This window comes from Copadichromis virginalis, linkage group LG10 (genome assembly GCF_057382275.1).
Source record: "Copadichromis virginalis isolate Kocher_CV1m ecotype Utaka linkage group LG10, C_Virginalis_male_GT1.1, whole genome shotgun sequence".
NCBI lineage: Eukaryota > Metazoa > Chordata > Actinopteri > Cichliformes > Cichlidae > Copadichromis > Copadichromis virginalis.
In genome coordinates, this window is record NC_140627.1 from 4,161,105 (window position 1) to 4,175,393 (window position 14,289).

The window sequence follows — 14,289 nt, forward strand, 5'->3', positions numbered from 1 at the left end:
GAGGAATAAGATCAAAATGTTCCCACACAGGGGAGGACATCCTCCTCTTCTTAGCCGGCTCCATTCTCTCCTGACTTTCTCTCCTCACTCTCATAAACCTCCAAACGGTCTCCAAACTCTCACTAACCGCAACTCTCCATCAAACACCCACATTTTTGATTGAAGTCTGAGGGGTTTATATCGCTGTCATATCTCGCGGCAAAGTTCGAACCACTTCATGAACCAGTCACGTGGTACAGCCGGGCAGCGAGGCTTCGGACGTCATCATTTTCAGCTCCTCCCATAAATGAAGCAAGCCTCGATACGCGCATCGCGATTTTTAATCAATTTAAAGGTTTTTAAGCATACCTGAGACCAGAAGTTTTGGTCTAAGCTGACTGATAAATCTGCTTCCCACTTTGCAATAGGAAGGGATATTGATTCATCTAATTTAGAAAGTGTTCTGTATATTTTAGATAATAATTTGGGGAATTTAAGAGTAAGGAAATGTGCCGCACTTGGTGGTGTTTGTAATTCAACTTGACTGAGGTTAAATTTCTTTTTTACTATGGATTTAATTTGTTGATATTCTAAAAATCTTGTCTTGTTGATCCCATATTGTGCAACTAGTCTGTCAAATGGAATAAATTCTGTTCCCTCTAATATATGTACTAAGTATTTAATTCCTTTACAACTCCATTCTGGGAAATTAATCATATTATTGTTTTGTAATATGTCAGGGTTGTTCCAGATAGGTGTACGTTTGCATGGGATTAATGAAGACTCCGTTATTTTTAGAAACTCCCACCATGCTGTCAGAGAGAAGCTGATGTTGATACTTTTAAAGCATTCATGTCTCTTGATGTTTGAGCTGATAAATGGTAGGTCTGAAATCTCTAGATCCTTACATAGTGCCTGTTCAACATCTAGCCAGGGCTCATCTAAGAAGGTATGTTTTAACCATTCTGAGATGAACTGAAGCCTGTTGGCTAAGAAGTATTGGTGAAAATTAGGCAGATCTAATCCTCCTCTATCCTTGGTTCTTTGTAGCGTTTTTAAGCTGATACGCGGGGGTTTATCTTTCCAAAGGAATTTGGAAATATATGAATCCAGAGATCTGAACCAATCTTGTGATGGTTTGTTAGGGATCATCAAAAATAAGTAATTTATTTTTGGCAAGATCATCATTTTTATAGTGGTGACCCTTCCCATGAGTGATATGGGTAAAGATTTCCATCTAGTCAGATCGCCTTCTACTTTCTTTAGAAGTGGGATGTGGTTTAATTTAGTTAAGTCTGAAAGCTTAGGAGAGACATTAATACCTAAATATTTAATATTTCCGGATTGCAGTGGGGCAGAGGAAGAATTATGGAAGGAGCAGTTAATGGGGAGAACTGTAGATTTTGGCCAGTTAATTGAATAATCTGAAACTCTTGAAAACCAGTTTATTAGAGTAATTGCCTCAGAGAGGTTGGTTTGTGTGTTTTGCAGAAAAAGCAACACATCATCCGCATAGAGACTGATTTTATGTTCTATGTTCTTACATTTTATGCCCTTAATTGTTGTAGCCTGTCTAATTGCTGCTGCTAGAGGTTCGATAAAAATTGCAAAAAGTGAAGGGGAGAGTGGGCATCCCTGTCTGGTGCCCCTCAGGAGACAGAAGCTGGAGGATGTCTGGTCATTTGTTCTGATACGAGCTGTTGGGGAGTTGTATAATATTCTTATCCAGTTTATGAAAGAGTTTCCAAAACCAAATTTTTGTAAAGTTGCGAATAAAAATTTCCAGTTAACTCTGTCAAATGCTTTTTCTGCATCTAGAGATAATATTATGGTTTCGATGTTTTTATCGTATGAGTAGTCTATTAAATTAAGTAATCTACGAGTGTTTGTTGAGGAGTGCCGACCTTTTATGAAACCAGTTTGGTCAGGATGAATTAAGAGGGGGGTTATTTTCTCTAATCTCTTTGAGAGAGCTTTGCAGATTATTTTAAGGTCTACATTTAAAAGAGAAATTGGACGATAGCTTGAGGGAAATAAAGGGTCTTTGCCTGGTTTTAGCAGGAGACTAATGTTGGCAGAATTCATATTTGGTGGTAGTCCGCCATTTTCCTCGATTTCCTGCAACATTCCGTGGAATACTGGTGCCAAAATTGTCCAGAATTCTTTGTAGAATTCTGCAGGGAAGCCGTCTGGACCTGGAGCCTTATTATTGGGCATACTTATCAGGGCTTGCTGGAGTTCACTTGGCGTCAGTGGCGAATCCAGTTCCATTGCTTGACTGTCTAGTAATTTTGGAAGAGTTACGTTGTCAAGAAACAGATCAATTTCATTTTTAGATGGGTTTATTTGTGGTGAATATAAAGTTTCATAGAAATCCCTAAAAATGTTGTTTATTCTTCCAGGGTCATATATTGTGTTCCCCGATAAATCTTTAGCAGCACATATAGTTGTTTTTTCTTTATTTATTTTTAGCTGGTTAGCTAGAAATCGACCTGATTTGTTACTGTGTTCAAAATTCTGCAAGCGAAGTCTTTGTATAAGGAATTGTGTTTTTTTATTAATAGTTTCATTTAATTCTAGTTTTGTCTTGCGTATTTTGTTCAATGTTTCCTGATCTTGGTCGCACGCGTAGGCTTCTTCTAGTGAATATTTTTGTTTTCTTTTTGTTTTCTTCTTTCTTTTTGTGTGATGAGAAAGAAATTATTTTACCTCAAATACACAGTGGGCCAAAATTCAAAACTGGAACAAGGTCGCGGGCTAGCATTAATATTTATGGAGAAAAAAAATCTTCCTCCAGATTTAAGAATGAATCTTTTCTTGTGGACTCAAACAAGTTTTGCTGAAAAACTGATTATGGAACAAGCAAAGCTTAATACTAAACAATATATATATTAGCTGTATAATACCAGTAGGCCAGCTCTAATAATAATTTGGTATGGCTTCGCGGGCCAAATGTAATTAGGCTGCGGGTCAAATCTGGCCCGCGGGCCAGAGTTTGACACCTATGTTGTAGGGTCTTCACCTTACAAAATCAAGCACCTTGAGGCAACTGATATTGTGATTTTGGGCTATATAAAAAATGTGGAGGAGTAGCAGCTCTAGTCTAAGTCCCTCCCAGATGGGTGAGCTCCTCACCCCATCTCTATGGGAGACGTCAGCCACCCTTAAGAGGAAGCTCATTTCCACTTCTTATATCCGTGATCTCATTCTTCAAATCTTGTTTGAGTTTGAAAGATCGACCAAAGAAGAATGAGCTGAGATTGTCAGGACATATGTGTGAGATTTGTTGAAAATAACAAACAACAACAGGCTGATATCCAGCAAAGGGATACACAATTGACTTTTAGCATAAAGGTGTCATGATCCTGGGTCCTTTTGACCCAGCGTTTTGTGTTTTCTCTTCGTGATTTTGGTTCTGTTCTTCCTCTGGTTAGTGTTTACTCTGTTCTGCCCGTGTGTTCCTGTATCTAGTCCGCGTTTCTTAGTTTGTGTCCTTTCATGTGTAAGTTCCTGTTTCATTGTGAAGGTCTGTGTCTTATGTGAGTGTTTTCAGTTTGCCTCCCTAGTCTCGTCATGTTAATTACTCCCAGCTGTGTTCCCACCTGTATGTAATCCCCCTGTGTTCTCTGAGTGTATTTAAGTTGTGTCTTCTGTCATAGTAGTTGCTGGTTCGTCTGTGTTGTTTCCTCTCGGTCTCCCTGCGTCTCTTCATGTGTATTTCCCCGGATCTCCCTGCACCGTCATTCCTGGGGCCCGTTCTTCGTACGTCGCTTACTACATCCAAGATCAAATGACACATCCAAGATCAAATCATCGCGCTAACTCTGAGCTCGCTATTCCGGTTCCCCGAACACACCTGTTGTTGACGATTAGTATAGCTGGATGAAGTAATGTGAGATCACTGGGTGGCCCAACAGGGGCTACGCATCGATAGTAGAAACATTGATCGGCAACCCTTTGATTGGTCGGCGAAAATGTCGAAGGAGCGCGCTCGGTATTCTTCGGCAGCAGAGCAAGAACTCTTGAGTGAGGGATTTCAGGAGTTTCAGAGTTTAATTAAAACGCAAGGGAACACTGCAAAGGCTGCAAAAGCAAGGAGAGAGGGCTGGCAGAAAGTTGCTGACAAATTAAACTCGTAAGTAATTCAATAATAACAATAATAATGGAGTGGATTTATATAGCGCTTTTCAAGGCACCCAAAGCGCTTTACAATGCCACTATTCAGTCACTCTCACATTCACACACTGGTAGCTGTCACAGCTGCCCTGGGACAGACTGACAGAAGCCAGGCTGCCATATTGCGCCATCGGCCCCTCTGGCCAACACCAGTAGGTGGTAGGGTAGATTTATCATATCACACTATATTATCCAATATTATATTACATTATATTATATTACATTATGTTATATTATATCCCCTTTCACATTAGAGCCACAACAGGACCCACTAGAACATGGGAACAAGTAAAAGTGAAATATAAGAATATTCTACAGAATGGTAATATTTATCACTTATATTGCTTTTCGTCTCTTGGACAGAGACCCTGAAATAATCTGTTTGTTTGTTTATAACAGCAACCAAGAAAAGGGCAGAGCAAAAAAAGACAGGTGGTGGTCCTGCACCCCCTCGTCAACAAGTTGGTTAAGTGAATAATACCCTCACGGGAAAATCGATATCTCTCTATGAGCACACTGTCGCGCTGAGCTAAAGGATCCTGTCTGTCCCGCAATATACGCTGAATTCTGAGGACTCTCCTTATCAATCTTGCACCTTCCGCAATGGGTGGCTCGCGTATACGGACAGGACATGGCTGCAACAGGCTTCCCAAATCCACCTTCGCTTTTATAGCCGTGGTCTCTCATCTTGATTACACGAAGTAAATTGCAATTACTACTCTGAAATCTGAATTACATCTGTAATAATCACATACATGTAATAGAATGTTAATAGTACATTTCCCTTTTTTAGGAAATGACCTGTATGTATCTGTGTGACATCAATAAAAGGATCAAGTGCTGCATTATCTTTAGTTACATTGATGTTATTTATTTATGGTACAACAGTGGTAAAATATCGCTGTTGCTTTCGTATACATGAAGCGGAAATACCTGAGTGGCCGCGATCTAATCCTGTTTACATAAAGTAAACCTGCTCCCGAGCAGGTTTACGCTTACGGCTCTGTTGCTATGACAGCAAGTCCCGGATGGGCTTCGAAGAACCGAACGATCCAGGATCACGCGAAATCGTCAACAGTCAAATCCGGCTAACTTACTTAGCGAGGTACGAAGAACGGGCCCCTGGTTTGTGTTGTTAGTTTACCCAGTTTAGGTTTTCGGTTTCATGTTCACACCCCGTTGCTGTTTGTACCCACTGCTGTAAATAAACACTCACCTGCACCAGAGCTGCCGCCTTTTGGGTCCTTTCTCCACCTCCACACGGCTTGCCCCGGCAAACCGTGACAAAAGGGATCATAATTTTGAACCTTGTAGTTTTTGTTTTTTCTGAAAAAATTTTGTTTCTGTGTGCAAATTAAAATATGTACTTTAAAAATTTCAGTTGTCATAGGTGGCTGATATTTCTGTTCATTGTAAATGAGCAGGTCAAAAAGGAGCAGGCATGATGTGGGTGTGTTTTGGGACACTGGAAACATCTTTCCTTTCACCTCCTAGGACCTGGCATCCACATATGTGGACATCACATTTTGGGCTATTTAGACCAAAACACTCAATTTTGCTCTACAAGGGCCTGATATACAAGACATTATACTGCTACTGTTCTATCGAATTTTTTGACGAATATGTGGCTCTCTTTTTTCTTAGAAACAAAAATTAGGTGGAAAAAAAAATCTGGTAATTCTTTGTTTTTACATTCATCAGGTCCCAAACAGCCCAAATATCAAAGAGAAATTAAAAATGCATGCCGTGGAAGAGTTCAGGTCTTTAGAGGTTAAAGACACTTTCAGAAAAGTTATAATATTGAATTAGATGGGTGTCAGTATTAGATATTGTACTATTCAGATTCAGATCAATGTAACATAGATCAGATGATCTGAGTTTTATTCATAGCTGTATTTTGAACAACATTTGAATCTTGATGTGCCTGACCCAAAAGCTTTTTGCACCATGCTCACCTGCACCAGTCCCTCTCTCATTCATAATCAGTGATCACTCCTAGTGGCAGTTATAGCAACTACACTGGATAAAATCAAAAATTACCTTCACAGAATTACATTCAGAACAGTATCAGTAAGCATGTTTGCCTTCTCATTTGCCCTAATGTGCTCAAATATTTACAAATGCTAACCGGGTTGTTGTGACAGATATCACATATTGCTTTGACAACTGCCATTCAAGAACTGTGCCTAACAATATAGAAAAAGTGTAGCAATTATTTTAAAATTGAGATGAAATGCATAATGGTGTGCTGCTTGAACCATGTTCAAGGAGAAACACAAACTATTGTCTAATTATAGTAACAGGACTGTATAGCCTACATATAGCCATTTCTTCATGTTCAAGATTAAAATACTGCAAGATTTTTAGTTTCACAAGATGTAGCCTTTCCCATTATATTATAATCTATTAGCATTTAATTCTATCTATATTATTATCCATTATAATATTTTGTAATAATTAACTAAATGTAGTATTTCTTGGGCAAACTAATTGTTAGTCAATTAATTGTGGATGTCAATTGCTATAGTGACTTATACCACCAGATAACAACAAACTGATATTCTTTAGTATATGTACGACAAGTCTAGGTAATGATATTTGTCAGAACTAAAGGTATTAAGCCAATCAAAGGCTTCTGTTGTCATCTATTATTTCCTGTTATTCATGGTGTGCTATTTCTCTCCTGTGCCTTTTGTTTTGTGGCGAATCAACATTCGAATCTGTCCATGAACATGAACAGGCCTTCATGGTCATGTACAGTTAACTGTTGGGCTTAAAAACTACTCAGACTGTTATTGCTTAGGTTACATTATCCTATTCCGTATTCATAAGATTCATGTTGGTGCATCTTTAAGCATTCACATTTGGTCATTTAATAGACAAAGAATTAATAAGCAATGTTTAATGATTAAGCTCTGCAGTGCACTTAATGGTGTATAGATGGATAGAAGGACAGATATTCCTTGCCATAAATCCTTTCACTTCACTTTGTTATATGTATAAATAAATGATTTTATAGAAATTTATGACAGTTTCAAAGAGGAACTGGAGCACTGTTTAAAGCTCTTAACAATTCCTCTGAAGATTTGCCAATGGACTTCAGGCGTGTTTGAAAATGGCAGCACACCACATTGAATCATTAAACAGAGCTTAATGATAGTGGAGAGAAAATTGTGTCTTCGTTTATTTTAACAAAATCCTATTCTCTGATAATTGGATTGTATAAGCAGTGATTACTCTTTACTCGTAATAAATTATACCATTTTTGTTGTTGTCTGGGAACAACTATGTATAATTTCTGCAAGCAATCATAGCTACAGCTGCCAAGTTAGAAGCTACTATTCCTCCACTGGCCTGGAGATGCTGACCATGAAGCCAAATACACCTGGTACTTATATAAATTACTTATGGAAAGGTTAAACATAAATAATTTGAATAAGGGTACAAAGATCAAAGATCATCACTGGCTTTAATTAGGCGTTTCCTGTCACGGCTGTACACAGGCCAAGCTGCATCCTCCTTAGGTTCAATTAGCTCCACATGGGATACCAGTTTATGTTTATCTACCACCTGCAAAGTAGCAACCCGTCACGTTATGACTGTAGAGCCTTTTTGTGTGAGGACTAATATGACAGTGTGTGTGTGTGTGCCTGTAAATGCAGAATAAAACCACTAAGTGGAGTCAAAGAGCATTTGAATGAGGTGAATGACAACGAACACACAACTGTATTTTTGCATCCAGGTATGAGCCATTTACCCAAATGTAGCTCAGCCATTAATCATCTAAATATGGACACTTTTTCATGGCTGAGATCACAGTTTTCTTTCACTATTGTTTATCTCTCAGTTTCCATTGCTACTTATCAACTAGGCTGGTAAAGCTTTGTATAAAATATAGAGCTTTGGGGCATAATTACCTTTTTATAGCTACAAGGTTTGTGATGGATTTCTTGAAATGAAATAAGAAAAAACAATCAGCTTTCCTGGTACAATGCTAACGCTACTTCTTTACTTCCTGACTTAATACTTCTTTGTAATCGTCACATTTTATGTTTCCTTCATTGTTAAATGAAAGAACTGTGGACAAAGAAAACATTTTAATGTATTTTTCATGCATTTATCCTAGATAAGTGTTATAGCTCCATGACATGTTGACACTGCGTCTTTACTTCAAGAAACCGAGTTTGTCTCTGAATGCTGTGTTTTTATCATGGCTACATCTCCTCTTAATCCCTCATGCCCAGCGCTATCATGGTTGCCTTGACAGTGGAGACAGTTCACTCACGTTCTCTGCAGCTACTTTGTCTCTATCTACTATCGTCTATTCCCACAGCACAAAGAAACAGCAACGTGTCCATGAAAAAGTGTTTCAGAAGTGTTAATAACTGCTGCTACCAGCAGTAACATACAATATCCCTCCTGTTTGTGTTCCTCACAAACTCATGTAGTACAAAAATGATTTGTTAGTATCGATGATGTCATTATTATTATTTTTTTCTTCCTGAAATCAACTCTGTAATTTTTTCTCTTGCTGGAATATCATCTGTAAGCTTGGCTATGACACCTGCTGTTTACTATAGTTCAATAAAATAAATAGAGTGCCGTCACATATTGCATCAGTAACACCTGCCTGCATATTGTGAATATACTTTTAATGCCGCAAACAACACATCCCATATGTCAGTAGTTTTCTATGGAGTATGCAAGAGTACAAAGCATACACATTTCCAGGACTTTCTGATTGCGTGACCTTCAGCATATATGCTCTTTAACTTTCTATTTACGATGTGATAATATCTGATATTTAGTGCAGGAACAGTGTTATGTATCCTTCAGATCCCACTCCAGCTAAAATTACTCCATCCATGAAATAGAGGTATCCATGGTTACTTCAGGAGCCATGTTATAGGGTGCTGAGTGTATCTCTGCACAGTTTCCACCTTTTTCTCTCATTCATCATTTGAAAGAAATCATTGTGCCACCTCAAGGTTTCTGACAGTTACAATTTGGTTTTGCAAATGGGATTTGCAGTGACTAATCTCAATAATATTGATGAAGATAAACTGACTATTAAATGTCTCTGAATTATGAATGCGAGGCATATTACATCTGCAGTTAACCTGCTTGACTCTGAGGGAGGGAAACGCATAGCTTGTGTAGTTCAGTGCTACACAGGCTGCAGGATGAAATATTGTATGGGAGCATCCCCAGTACGACATATTTGCAGTCTTCAGAACAACCTGTTACCTTGACAACGCAATTTTATCATTCAAGCCCATTGCTACCTTCTCTTACAGCAGGAATCAAATGTGCCTTAAACGTATAGTGCTGCAGGGTTTTACACCTCAATTCAAGGTAGAAATGAAAAATTAAATGGGTTAAGATGTGCAGAATTATGATTTCACTCCATCACTGCACCGTGTGCAATATCAGATTTGCCATTTCTTAAATTTACAGGATTTGAAAGATGGTTTATTCTATAGGGCTTAACAGAAAGCAGGTAAGGCAGACAGCAGAAGGTAAGGTTATAAGGACTTGAAATGATTTTGTTCTCCAAGAAATACCACATGAAATATTTTAAGCTTTTGGGGTACGTGCTATACGTGGCACTATGATAACTACAGGGGGATTGGACAGATGAGTTCATCAGTTCAAAGTGGCAACATGTAATTTCCCAAAATACAAGTGACCTCATGATGTTTAGCATTTCACTTGACTTATTCATGCGTAAATGTCAGGCCATATTCACAAGTCAGTAATTCTGATATTTCTTATGTAAGCTCCACGAGAGCTTTTCACAAGGAGAGCCCATCTGCTGTTGTTTCTTTTTCACAGAATTCCACAAGCATTCAGGAAGATTTCCCAAAGGCATCTAAATCAAATTAGCAATAAACATTTATCATTTTTATCACATGAGAAAAGAGATAAAATGCACATTTTTAGCAGGACTGGATTTATATGACTATTGGTTGATATGACAGATATACAATATCTTACCACAGAATCCCTTTCCAGTTTTAGAAAAAAATGAATTACTTACAAGTGTATTTTTTAACCTATCACTGCACAAACTGATGTGAGGTGAATGACTTTCAAGAGCTGATGAAAAGGCATGCTTGAAGATTGCTTATTATTTATTTATGGCGTTTGAAATTCCTGAAAATAACTGAAGAACATATAATGCAAGTAGCTGCAGTGCTGTGCAAAAGTATGGAGCCATCCCTTGTTTCTTTATATTTTGCTTCCAGACTTAAAATAGTTCTCTGGGCTTTTTAAAGGTCTTTCAAACTTTCAAAGTTTCCTTTGGACACTGGCTGCTCTTTCACTCATTTTGAGTTGAGTTTTTATACCAGACCATTTTCAGAGGAATGTTTTTTGGTTGTTTGTTTGTTAAAAAAGAAAAGAAAAAAAACTTAACACTGGCCTATGAATTATTCAAGCATGAAGCTAACTCACATAACTGAGATAACTAGCTGAAAAATGAGTCTAATGTGTTTTTAAATAACTTAAGGAAACTGGGAGGGTAGAGGGAAAAAGAAGAAGTGGCAAGCCTAAAAAAAACTCTATAGCAGATGGACAGTATCTGACAGTCATGTCCTTAAGCTGGTCTTTCAGTTTACTGAAGCCTCACCACTAGAGTGGAAGGGTGGCTACCAAGAAGGCATTTTTAATAAAAACGATAGAACTAGACAGTAAATTAGTGGCAACAGTTAAAATGGAGTGATGAGTCAAAATCTTAACCCTCTGGTTCAAATTCTCAATATGTATGGAGGAGTTCAGGAGGAGAGAGGCGCAACAGTGAGTGGCTATCTGTAAAACACAGTGGAGCTTATCGTGGTTTGGGGCTGCATTTAAACCAGTGCTGTTGGGAAGCTTGTCAAAGTTGGTGTGATTATGATGCAAAATCATCTAGAAAGCACTTGATTGGCAACAGTTTAAGTTTTCAGTGTGACAATTCCAAACACACCAATATAGTAAAAGTATACGTAGACAGGTGAACACAGAATGGAACACAAACATGGCCTCCACAGAGCCTGGACCGCCACGCTTTTAAAGCACTTGTAATTGTATAAACTCTGTTAGCACCTTATATACTGTATTTCCATGTACAGTATTGTTGCACCTATTTTCCATTTTCCTAATAATATATAAAGAAGCAAGGGCTAGATCAGGACTTTTGCACAGTACCCTACATGATTGTTTGACTAATAATAGATTACTTTAGTTAAAAATAGTAAGGCGTAAACATAAACATTATACAGTGCTCAAAAAATAAATAAAAGGAACACTTGTTAATCAGAGTATAGCATCAAATCAATTTAACTTCTGAGATTATGATCCGGCTAGCTAAGTAGCAGAGTTAATCAGTTTCAGCTGCTTTGGTGTTAATTAAATAAGCAACAGGTGCACAAGAGGGAAACAATGAGACAACCCTAAAAATAATCATGCTTTTACAAGTGGAGGCCACTGACAATGTTTTCCTTCCTCATCTTTTTTGACTGCTTTGTCACTAGTTTGATAAGGCCAGTCCACTATTGAGCCAGTCTTGGTATAACTTTGTGCTTTTACTAGCATGAGGCAATACCTGGATTCTACAGAGGTTGCACAGGTTGTCCAACTCCTCCATGATGGCATATCATTGCCCCTTGCATGGAAGAGATTCCAGGAAACAGCCAGTTACTGTCGGAGAGCTGGACAAGGCCGTAGAAGGTCCTTAACCTTTAGCAGGAATGGTATTTGCTCCTTTGTGCAATGAGGACCTGACTTCCTCTTCCTAGAGGATGAAGTAATTGATAACAAATCACACAAATCAAGTGTGTGATCATGTATAAGTTGTATAGTTTTAATGTTTTATTTGGGAACAGAATGGTGTGTATGTGTAAGTTTGGTGATGGAGTTTTTATTATGAATGATCGATGAATTTTTATAAATTATTTTGTCTATTTTTTTTTATGTTTAAGGACAACAGATGGAAATTAGCCCTTGGCTATAATCTGGTATGTTTACATTCATGTAATTTTTTTACATTTATGTTCATTAACATGTACTGTCCTAAATAAATTAAATTAAATTAAACACTGGCCCCCAAAATCACCTGACCCAAATCCAATAGAACACCTCTGGGACATTATGTTTTTGTCCATCCAACACCACCAGGCTGCACCTTAGAATGTCCATGAGCTCAGTGATGCCTTTTCTCTAGGTCTAGGATGAGATCCCCCAGGAAATGATGTCGTCTCATTATGAGCATGCCCGGACGTTGTCAGGCATGCCTGAAAGCACTTGGGGGCCATACAAACTACTGATACCATTTTGAGTTACTACAATAACATTTCAGTAAAATAGTCTGCCACATCATTTTTTGTTCACTTTGATTTTCTGAGTATTTTGGAATTCAGTGCTCTGTAGGTTGATCATTTTCTTTTTTTTTTTGTCTTTTCTTTCCTAACAGATTACCCGGTCCTTGTCAGTATATAGATACCCCACATGATTTTCTTTCCCATTGAGATCTGATATGTTTTTAAAGTGTTCATTTAATTTTGTTGAGCAGTGTAGCAGTGACAATGATGTCATTTATTAGTTTAAGACTGCATTTTTAAGATTTAGCATTTTATTTTGGCATTCATGCCAGTTCATCAAGCCAAAGTCGTTAAATTTTAATAAGAGGTTGACATGCTGAGTAATCAGCCAACAGTAGCAAACATTTTTAGAAAGCTGTACATGTTCATCAGATAAACAAACATACTAAACAGTCCTAGGTTACATGCTAATAAAATACTAGCATTGTACTCACCAAAACAGAATCACACCTTCTTGGAAAGGCTGCATCAACAGCAAGCTAGCGTTTGCCACATGGTACCTCTAAAAAAGGGAGCAACACCATAAACAAGGTGGAGAAGGTGAGACCAAGCCTGTTGTTGTTTAATTTGTTAATGTCCAATAAGAAATTATAAAGTGTAGAAGCTAAACTTTTTCCAGCTATAGCATGACGTGAACAAGCTAAATAAAATATCTGAGAACCATTGTTAGCCCAGGTACTCTGTTCCAAACACCATTAACTATCTAGCCAGACAGTTAGTAGCTGCTAATGATTTTTTATTTGGCAAATGATAATATAAAAACCACAGACATTATAAAACACTGGTGTAAATTCTGATTCTGAGAAATGAATCCATCGTTTTATCTGAAGGCCACCAGATGGCAAAAACTGTGATTACAAAAAGATTTCTGGTCCTAAAGAAGTCTATGGGAAAATGACTTTCTGACCTGATCTTAATAAACATGTTCCTGATGGGTTTATTGCCCCAGGGTGCATTTTGTGTCACGCTAAATAAAAGCTTAAGTCTGTTGTGTAAATATTGGTCATGCTGCATTTTAAAAAGTGGGGTTATGTGTGGCATGTTCACTGTCTAACGGTTTGTGATCGACAAATCATTTGCCAAGTCAGAGTCACTTACATTCATGGATAGAGCCTGGTGAGAGCGTAATTACTGACTCACAAATACACAAAACAGTGGCAGTAGATTAAAATGCTTACAGTTTTACTACAGTTTATGTTTAGTGCCACTATCTTGGATTGTTAGCTTGCGGTTGCAGGAGCTGCTCCAATTTTCCAAGTGAAAAATCCAAGTTGAGGGGACATTCCATATTCAAATTACACCTTATTCAGGAAAGCACCATCAGGATCGAGGACTTTCACAGTGCACCCGCCCTCCCTCACCAGTGATTACTGAGCACATTTTGATTAAAATTAGTAAAACTAGCGCAGGATGTCTATCTTCACACTGTGTCACGCTTACATTCACTTACCAAAGTGTTTTCACTGCAGTTATTTTTTGTATAGTGTGTCATCCTGACAGGTCAGTGAGTATAGTTATTGATCAGGTCATCGTAGCATAAATTCACCCATTTTAATCAACCCAGTAGGGTAAAAGAAAAATACCAGGGTAAAAACTGTGGACTGGCCTCCACCTATAAAATCCCCCGTTTTGACTGTGATCACAGAAAAGTCAAACATTTCAATGTTTCCCTTGAATGCTTAACTAAATGAAATAAAATGTTTATATTTGTATGTGAGGTCTGATCAAAGTCACTCAATGCAAGGCAACACAACACGCCGAGCAACATAATGAT